Source organism: Choloepus didactylus, chromosome 1 (assembly GCF_015220235.1).
Source record: "Choloepus didactylus isolate mChoDid1 chromosome 1, mChoDid1.pri, whole genome shotgun sequence".
NCBI classification, from domain to species: Eukaryota; Metazoa; Chordata; class Mammalia; order Pilosa; family Megalonychidae; genus Choloepus; species Choloepus didactylus.
This window is the reverse complement of record NC_051307.1, coordinates 34668862-34679831: the sequence shown is the minus strand read 5'-3', so window position 1 is coordinate 34679831 and position 10970 is coordinate 34668862. Positions and strand designations below refer to the sequence as shown.

The 10970-nt window shown below is 37.2% G+C and overlaps 1 non-coding gene across 1 annotated transcript; it reads right to left on the bottom strand.

The window, feature by feature from the left end:
- Positions 1–3491: 3491 nt before the first annotated feature.
- On the bottom strand, positions 3492–3599 carry LOC119510407. Its single transcript, XR_005211915.1, has one exon. It is a non-coding gene; the product is annotated as a U6 spliceosomal RNA (small nuclear RNA).
- Positions 3600–10970: the final 7371 nt, after the last annotated feature.

Below are 10970 nucleotides of genomic sequence, written 5' to 3'. Positions count from 1 at the left end.
TTAGTTGGATCTGAACCTTTAAGAGCAAGCTTCAAACATATCCATCACCCCTAAACTCTCCAATGTATATTTCCCCAAACAAGAACACTCTTCTGCATAACTAACATACAATCTTCCAAATAAGGAAATCAGAATTGCTAGAATATTGGCACAGCACTAACATCCAATCCATAGACTCTATTCAAATTTTGCCAACTGTCCAACACTGTCTCTTTTTCCTTTCTGGTCCAGGATCTTAATCAAGAATATGTGCTGTATTTAGTTCTTGTGTCTCTTCAAACTCTTTCAGCCTGGAAGAATTCCTCAGTATTTCTCTATCTTTTGTGTTCTTGACAGTTTTTAAAGTGTTCGGACTCCACATTTGATAGGATGACCTTCACGGTGTTTCTCGGGACCTGACAGGAATACCAGGAAGTTATACTGTACTTTTCTCAGTGTATCACATCAGGAGGCACAAATGTAATTGTAGCAAGGAAAAAAAAAGCATTATTTCTGAAATATGAAAAAAGGGAATACAACAAAAAGGAAATAAAATCAGAGCTTGCTATTGTCAGAAACTGGAAAGAGTCTGAGATTCTACCCTACATGCAAGCTAACAAGTTAACCTGCCACAGTTTCAAGGATGCTGGCAGAAGACACGAGTCTCCTGGGTCAGAGGCAAAGGATTTTATTACTCACAGCACAGCAAGTAGCATGAGCTTTATGGTCGCTCTTGCTCCCCTTGCCCCCAAGTCCCAGGAGGGTGACAGAGAGTATCCCACATGGATGCTGCACAGCTGAGCTTAGGAAACTCCAGTCTTTTATATTGGGCCAAAAGCAAACCTGCATGATCTTTGCCCCAGAGGGAGACATTATCTTTGTTATACTGGATAGCAAACAAACCTGTCCTCTGGTGTGGAGGGAGACACTATCTTTAATTTCCAAAGCTGTTCATTTTATATACATCCTTGGAATGGTAGTCTGGAACAAAAGCTATCAGTGCCTCTACTCACAAAATATGTGAAGAAATGCAAGAAATCCATGGAGAATTGTCTCCCCAAAACTATGTGACTCATCTCTCAAAATAATTGCCTAATCATAATAGAATTAACTCTGGATTTTGATTAAACCAAAAATTATGACTCAAGTATATTGGGACTATAGAAGAACAGAAAGATTGTGTTAGAGAAGGTGAAAGGATATATCCTATAGTAGGAAGTAATTATATGCCATCTAAAATAGGAAAGAGTAGTAAAATGAGCTATTTCTTAAAAAGGAGAAATAGCTAAAAGGGTTGAATGTGGTATTGTTTCTGGGGTACAGTTTTCATGGGATAAAAAAGTTGGAATAAGTAACTGCTTTTTTTTCATCATAAGCTATTCAACATTTTAAACTATGGACACTTCATAAAAATCAAAATGCAATTTAAAATAAGAGAGAGAGAGAGAGAGAGAGAGAGGGAGGGAGAGAGAGAGAGATTCCTGAGCAGAGTAGGCTTATTATAATCATTACATTATGGCTTGAGGAAATTTGATGTAACCCAACTGTCCCTAAGGACCTAGTTGGAATACAGGAACCTCATTTTTTGAAAGGGTGGCTTTTAAAGGGTGGAACACCAACCCTCTTATGTTAAGAAACAGATATTCACTGAAAGTTTATAGGACAGTCCCCTCAGCCTATCTAGCATTCACTGGGTTTCAATGACTAAGTGCCCTTCTCAAAAGATGTTGGGGAGAGAGAATGAACTCTTTGGTGGTGTGGTGTCTATAATAACCTGTCCAGCTGCTCTGCTCTGGGCAGTATTCACAACAAAGGAAGCTTGACTTAATGCAGCCTCCAGGCTGTTAACTCTCAAGAGCCCATTCATTTATGGCAGACAATATGGATGAGAGCAGGGATGCAGATGGGGAGAAAAAAAGATCATAGAAAAGGATAGAAGATTATTATATTTAAATTTCAGAAAAAGTCAAGTGTTATCTCACTGAATCTTTTCCTTCACATGTAAGTCCACTGTACTAAAAATATATTAAAAATTAAAAATTTCAGAAATGTTTAAAGTAGAAGTGCAAGTTCCCAGTCTCATTCACCATTCCCTATTCCAATCCCACAGAAGTAGCTATTTTTAACACTTTGAAATGTTTCTTTATGGATTTTTCCATAGAAGTACAAATATTTATGCCTTTATATGCATGTCTATATTAACATCAGATTTTACCTAAGTAATATCATGCTATACATATTATTTTAGCCCCTGTTCACTTCATTTAAATGACTACAGGATTGTTCTATCAATATATAAGATCTATTTACTTTCCTTCTTTCTAGTGGCTGCATAGCTTTCCTGGTAGATATATACCATAATTTACTTAACAATTTCCTATTGGTGAATATTTAATTTGTTTCCAGTTTTCTATATTATAAACAGTATTACAATAAGCACCTCTATAAATATATCTTTGTGTTTTTATGTGAATATTTCTGGAAGATAAATTCCTCCGAGTTGAATCTGGGTGAATTGATATACAGAGTTTCAATATGGCCACACCAGATAGTCTTTGTGGCAATACTGTGATGTTGATAATATCACCCCCACTTTAATGACACAGCAATTGAGATTCACAATGTCTAGTATTTTCACCCAAGATCAGGCAGATATTGGGTACCAAGATTAAAACTGCTTTTGTTCCAAATCCAAGACCAAGGGTGGTTTAGGCGTACAACTCTGGGAGCAACAGTGGCGAATGGAGGCTTCAGAACAATCAGCAGTTGAAGCATCTGAACAGCCCCGAAGAACGCCGAGGATGGTTGCCAGGAGGCACCAGCTCTTAGAGCTCCGGCCTTTTGCCTTCTGCAAAGATAAGCCTGGTCCAGGACGGCTGTGCAGAGACAGCAAAGAAATGAGGACTTGGCAGCACACTAAATCGAAGTAGCCCTAGCCACTCTCATGGCCAAAGAGAAACAACTTCTGGAAGAAGCAGATGGACTTTTTATTGTGGTGACAGTCTGGTATAGCCAATATTTCAGTGGGAACAAATAAGTGCCACTGAGTTACAGAAGAACTTGGAGGCTATGGCAAAGTAAAACATGAACCCCAAGGACTTTACTGTTTATCAAACACAAATAAGAAACTAACCACATACCATCCATTGTAGTATAAAAATAGTATATACACCTATATTTACACAAGCACAGTGTATTAATTATATCTCGAAAGAGGGGTTTAGTTTTAAAACATGTCTATTCAAATATTCATCTTTTATGACCTAAAAAAAAAGAAGTAATTTCTTCCTTCTCTCTTTCTTACCTTTCCTCCCTTTCCCTCCCCTCTCTCTCTTTCTTTCTTTCCCATAATAAAGTGCCACTTTTTGAGTACCTGTACTTTCCAGGCTATGCTAGGAGCTTTCCAATACATCTTCCTTGAATCTTTCCAACAAAGTTGCTTTCTTTCTTTCATTTTTTTTTTTTTTTAGGGAAATTATGGGTTTACAGAACAATTGTGCATGAAATACAGGAAAAATATGGAACTCTTCATAAATTTGTGTGCCATCCTTGCAAAAGGGCCATGCTAATCTTCTCTGTATCATTCCAATTCTTAGCATACATGCTGCCAACACGAACACAAAGTTTTCTTTTAATGTAAAAAAAAATCTGTCTATAAGTATATAGCCAAGAATTAACAAACATCTGCAGAAAACCTCTAATAAAATGAAGAGACAAAAATAAAGAAACAGAAAAGAAAACTTGGAGAAAATAGAAACTATGTAGGAAGAAGAAATTTTAAAAAGAAGCAAGTATTTTAATATTTTGTGATAACTAAGATAAATTCTGTATGTAAAATAAAAACAAGAGCCATACTTTCGAAAAGAATATTTCAAAAGGAAATAAAATGAATACTTAGGAATAAAAATATGACATCAATAATTTGTGTGTGTGGATAGATAATGATAGGAGATAGATAGATAGATATGTATCAGATGGATGATGATAAATTTAGTACAGAGATAGATAGATGATATAGATAATAGAGTTTAGAGAAAAACAGAGACAGAAATGATAAAGTTCAGGAAATCTTCCAGAGAGTTGAACAATAACAAAGAAATGATGAAAACCAGAGAGCCATATTCGGAAATCAAACATCTCACAGAGAGAAAATAGAGAGAGGAAATCACTGAAGAAATAAATTTTTTAAATTACCATAAATATAAGACACAAGTTTCCAGATTGAAGGGATTCACTGCATTCCCGGAATAATGGATAAAAACAGACTGTATACATTATAAAATTACAGAAAAATGGCACAAAGAGATGGTTCTAAGAGTTTCCAGAAAAGAAAGAAATAAGTAAAAATCACATACAAAGAATCATTAAATAGAATGGTTTGGGACTTCTCTATAGAAATACTGGAAAGTGATAGGCAATAGAATAATGCTCTCAAAATTCTGAAGGAATATTTTCAAACCTGGAATCCTGTATTCAGGTAAACTCTCAATAGATTTCAGTGGCAGAGAGGGAAGAAAAGATAGCTTTCAGACATGCAAGTATTTAAAGAATTTACCATCCCTGTATTGTTTCTCAGGATGCTACTGGAAAATTGGACTCATTAATAGGAGATAGTGGACCCCTAGAATATGGACATCTAGAATAGTAGAAGGCACGTCAGAAGGAAATAGAATCATTGAAGTGAAGGCAAGATAGAACTTCAAAAAAAGTCCCTCAGCTCTTATTATAATCACCACTCATTTTGACATCTAAATATGGACTATTTTGCATTTCAGAGTGTTTGGTCTTCCCAAAGTATATATGTCTCATCTTTTGTAGAACATGTACTACCTTAGCAAGTAGAGGTATGTGCTTCTTTTGGCTTGGGACTACGTTTTTTATTGTATTTGGGCATCCTAGAGCCCATGTATTGTATTTAACTATGCTGTGTATATTCAGCTATGTATTTAACTATCCTGTATATATGACAGACCAGAACTAGAAAACCACTTGGCTTATCAGATAGCTGAAGCAACGCAGCCTGGGAGCAAAGGACCAGCAGGCGCCAGCCATGTGCCTTCCCAGCTGACAGAGGTATTCCAGACTCCATCATCCTTTCTTCAGTGAAGGTATCCTCTTGTTGATGCCTTAGTTTGGACACTTTCATGGCCTTAGAAGTATAAATTTGGGATCTAATAAATCCCCTTTATAAAAACCAATCCATTTCTGGTATATTATATTACCGGCAGCTTTAGCAAACCAGAAAAATTATAATCAAGGATTCTTTATCTTTTCTCCTTGGGTATCATCTATGATATGATATGAGATGATATTTATGTAGAAAAGAATACACAAAATCTTTAGAACCTGGAAGTATCTGAGATCCTTAAAATGAATAACCACAACTTTCAGATACAGAAACTGTTTGCAGAGGTCAGGAGCCTTCGCCAACATAGTACAGCTAGTTAGTGGTCAGCTCTATGTCTGCTCATGCACTTTCCTTCTGTAACTGAGAAGCTAGGATTTAAGAAATGATTATGACAAACACATACAAAAAAAGAAAAAAGAACAAGAATTTTAAAAAATAAACAAAAATAAGAAATTATTATGATTGTTGAATCATTATGTAGATATTTCCTTTTACTTTCTAGTATATTAGAATAGACTAATAGACAGAAATTACAGAACTGTAATCTAGCTGCCTTGATCTTTGATAATGATTGCATAACTAGCCTTTACCTTGTGATTGTAAAAACCTTGTGACTGACCCCCGCTTGTACCACCTTATTCTGTTTTTCAACTTTAGAGTCTTATGATCACCAAAGGCAGACCCTAATGTTTATTAATGAAGAAATAACCCATCCCAATTCCAAAGCTATCTTGCTAGGCTGAGCTGGATCTAACCAAACTTGGCCTTCCTGACTTGAACAATATCTTAAACTTTAACCTATAAGTGACCTATACCTCATTATAATACTAAAAATCATGGCAATCATCATGCCAAGGCCTCCATTTTCTTACATATGTTCTGTAACTAAGCATGTAATCACTCTGCACATGCTCAATAATTAGATCTCTATCCTTGTCATCTCAAGCCATGGCACTCATTATCCTAAAGCCTGCCCATATTCTGATAATATAAAGCTATCAGAGTTACTGCAGTTTGGGGAGACAGATTTTTAGGCCAATAGACCATCTGATCTCCTGCTTCACACTTAGCAATAAATTCTTTCTCTCTTTGAAACCCCCATGTCTCAGGAATTGGTCATTTGAGCACATCAAGCAGAGAACCCACCTCTATTGATCATATCACTCTTTAGTTTACGTGTACAAGGGGATATGAAAACTGTATTTTTGTGTGCTGTAAATTTATATTATTGTTTTGTTCTGCTATTTAGGAATTAATTTGTTTTAAAGTTACTTTAAGGAACTCTCAACAAAAGTCAGGCCTGCTTTCTATTTAGGTGGGAAATTTTGAGGAGTGAGTATAGAAGAGAGGCTGGGTATCTTTAGACTCCAAATAAAAAAAACAAGGAAATTCTCTGACACCTTGTTGGTACATCTGGAAAGAATATGAGACTGCTGCTGCCCTCCTTTGTACTGCTCTTAGATTCTTCTCTGAATGCAGAAATGTCAAGGATGCTCTGCTAAAACCCAAAAATTGTTTATGCAACTTGCATATAAAATTATTTCCCCCAACCTTCAATCTGGGGGATAATTCTGCTATCTAAGAAACAAACACATCCTGACAGAAGGAAGGAGAATGTAACAGTGGACATCTGAATCTCATGTCAATCTAGTTTTCCAACTTGTCATGACTCCTTAGACACTAATAGTGTTAAGGAAATCTCACCAATGGAGCTGATTTACAATAAAATGTGCCTATTTTCAGAGAGATTCCAAAAGGAGCTGAGAAGTCACTCTAGTGGGCACTCTTATGAACAATATAGACAACCCTTGTTAGGTTCTAATGAATTGGAATAGCTAGCAGTAAATACCTGAAACTATCAAACTACAACCCAGGACCCATGAATCTTGAAAACGATTGTATAAAAATGTAGCTTATGAGGGGTGACAATGTGATTGGGAAAGCCACATGGACCACACTCCCCTTTGTCTAGTTTATGGATGGATGAGTAGAAAAATGAAGGAAGAAAGAGAAAAAAAAAAAAAAAAAAAAGGAGAAAAAGACACCCAGTGTTCTTTTTTACTTTAATTGCTCTTTTTCACTTTAATTTTTATTCTTATTATTTTTGTGTGTGGGGTAATGAAAATGTCAAAAATTAATTTTGGTAATGAATGCACAACTATATAATGATACTGTAAACAATTGAATGTATGCTTTGTTTTGTATGACTGCATGGTATGTGAATATATCTCAATAAAATGAATTTTTAAAATGTGCCTATTTTCCATTAAATTCTTATTCTTTGCTTCAGCGAGGCACTGAAGTTACCAACATTTCACTGGTTCACCCTGCAGGCCTATCTCTAGGGCTTGCTAGTCCAGAAAATGGACCAGGCATAAGAGAGGCCTTGGAGGAAGAGGTTTTATGTGCTCCAGTTGTTTTGCACATTGCTTAAACTACAGACATTGCCAATTCCTTGAAGAGAGCAGAATTAATCAGACCCTTGGGGGCAACAGTGGGAAATGGAACTTACCCTGTCACATTTGATAAAAACATGCCAGTTCATAAAATCTAGAATATAGATTGCCAGGAAATAGAATGAGGCTAGAGAATGGGAAGCAGTTGCTTAATACATGCAGAATTCTTAACTAGGTTGAACCTAAACACTGGAAATGGATGGAGGTTAGGGTAGCACATTATTGTGAGTATAATTAACAATGGTGAATTGTGTGTGAAGGTGGTTGAAAGGGGAAGTTTAGAGTCATGTATGTCATTGGAAGGAAAGCCAGAAGTTAAAATGTGGGACTGCATAAGACAGTGAATCTTATGGTGGTCGATGACTGTGATTAACACTACAAATATAAATAAGTTCTTTCATGAACCAGAACAAATATAGGACACTACTACATGGAGTTAATAATACAGTGGTATATGGGGGAAAATGTACCTGTTAAAAGCTATGAACTATAGTTAACAGTAATATCTTAATAGTCCCTAATCAATAGTAACAAATGTACCTCACCAGTACTAGGAGTCAATAATAGAGGGCCTAAGGGGCATGGGATGTTTTGGGTTTTCTTTTTTGTGTTTTTTATTTTTATTTTTTTTGAGTAATGAAAATGTTCTAAGTGGTGATGAGTGCACAACTATGTGATGATACTGTAAGCCACTGATTGTATACTTCAGATGGATTATATAGTGTGTGAACATATCTCAATAAAATTGTATTTACATTGACCACTCCCCTTACTCATTACTAACTGTGCCAATCTGGATGTATTATGTTCCCCAAAATGCCATTATCTTTGATGCAATCTTGTGGGAGCAGACATATTAGTGTTGATTAGATTGGAACCTTGTGATTGAGTGTTTCCATGGAGATGTGACCCACCCAACTGTGAGTGACACCTTTGATTAGGGTGTGGCCTCTTGATTGAATGTTTCCATGGAGGTGTGGCTCCACCCATTCAGTGTGAATCATTATTGGATCACTGGAGTACTTTAAAAAGAGCCACACAGGCCCAGACACTGCTGCAGCCAAGAGGGACACTTTGAAGAATGCACAGAAGCTGAGAGAGAAGCTGGAACACAACCTGGGATCAGCAGACACCAGCCACATGCCTTCCCAGCTAACAGAGGTTTTCCAGACACCATTGGCCATCCTCCAGTGAAGGTATACTTGTTGATGGCTTAGCTTGGACACTTTTATGGCCCTAAGACTGTGATTTTGCAACCAAATAAACCCCCTTTTTAAAAGCCAAAAAAAAAAATTGTATTAAAAACAAATCTCAGTTGAGAAAGTCTCAGTGCAGGAAATAAGAAATTTGTTTTCAGAGCCTTAATGGAATAGGTAAAGGCTTTAGAACCCTTCATATCCAAGTTAAAATCCCAGAGCTGCTACTTACCCATTGTATGACCTTTGTGAAATTACTTAGCCATCAAAACTCACTTTCTTCATCTATAGAATGGGCATGATGTGACTCAACTTTTATTGTTGAAATTAAATAAAACAACCTACATAAAGTGTCCGTCCTGGGTGCGGTCATCATTCTGTAAACAATCATTATGATTATGATATTATTCTTCTAACCCAAGCACTGCCACTTACCAGCTGTGTGTCCTTGGGCTTAGAATTCTGAGTTTGGTTTGCTTCTTCTGGAAAATGAAAATAATAATATTTAACTTAAAGGGTTGTTTTGAGGTCTAAAAAGAGTTTATGGGAAGTATCCAGTCATAGCATCTGGCCTGGCACAGGCAGTCTCTTGGTATTTTGTTGTTCTTGTTATTTACACTACCACCTATATTTTATATAACTATCTGTTTAAACCGGAGAGAAGCCATATTTCATATGAAAATTTGCTCTTCTCTATATGGTAAATTTATATCCTGGTTAATCTGATAAATGTTTACTCAAGAGATGGACTAGATTTCTCTTTGTCTCAAGTCCCTGTTCAAGCTCCCTGAGGCATAACTCCCCAAAAAGTTGCGGTTGAAAATCAAACCAGTGCCCTCCACTGTGAGCAGGGATTATTGGAATCAATTTAAAAGAAACAAAAAATTTCCCCAGCTAATGGAGGTATGCAATGTCAGCAGTTTGTTCAAAGCAGAAAAAACGACTAGGATTAGAGCGCCCGAGAAACATTTTATTCTCTTGGGCTTTCTCCCCTGGTTCTGTGTCTCCTCTCTTCTTTAAGGACACCAGTCATTTAGATTCAAGCCCACTGTTCTAATTTGCTAATGCTGCCAGAATGCAAAACACCAGAAATGGATTGGCTTTTATAAAAGTGGGTTTATTTGGTCACACAGTTACAGTCTTAAGGCCATGAAGTGTCCAAGGTAACACATCAACAATCAGGTTCCTTCACTGGAGGATGGCCAATGGTGTCTGGAAAACCTCTGTTAGCTGGGAAGACCTGTGGCTAGCATCTGCTCTGGAGTTCTGGTTTGAAAATGGCTTTCTCCCAGGATGTTTCTCTCTAGGCTTCAGCTTCTCTCCAAAATGTCACTCTCAGTTGCTCTTGGGGCGTTTGTCCTCTTAGCTTTTCCAGAGCAAAAGCCTGCTTTCAAAGCCCATCTCCAAAGTGTCTCTGTAAAGTGTAGTTCCTCTCTCATCTCCTGTGCATTCTTCAAATTGTCCCTCTTGGCTGTACCAAGCCTGCGCCTTCTGTCTGAGCTTATGTATTGCTCCAGTAAACTACTCAAGGCCCATGCTGAATGGGCGGGGCCACACCTCCATGGAAATTATCCAATCAGAGTCATCACCCACAGTTCGGTGGGGTGCATTTCCATGGAAACAACCTAATCCAAATGTTCCAACTTAATCTCCACTAATGTGTCTGCTCCCACAGGATTGCATCAAAGAACATGGCTTTTTTCTGGGGAACGTAATGTATACAAACAGGTGCATTCCACACCCTGGGCCCCAAAAAAACATGATCTTTCCATGTACAAAATACATTCATCCCATCACAATATCACAGAAATTTAAATTATTTCAGTAACAATAGTTAAGTACAAGATCCATCAAAATCAATTAAAGATGTGGTCAGTCCTAAGGCAGGATTCTCCTTAAGCTGTGGATCTGTGAAACTTAGAACAAGTTATGTGCTTCCAATATACAAAGGAGGGACAGTCATAGGATAAACATTCCCATTGCCATAAGGAGAAACTGAAAGGAAAACAGGGTTTAAAGGACCAAAACAGTTCCTAAAACCCACAGGGCAAACTCCATTAGATTTCAAAGTCTGATAGTCATTTATCCTTGGGGCTTGAGACAGCGGGAGTCCAACCCTTTCCAAAGGCTTTCGTGGCAGCCCTTTTGTCTCCAAATGCTGGGGTGAGTACACGAACATATCCACAAGTTGGGGAGACCAACTTTTTAGCC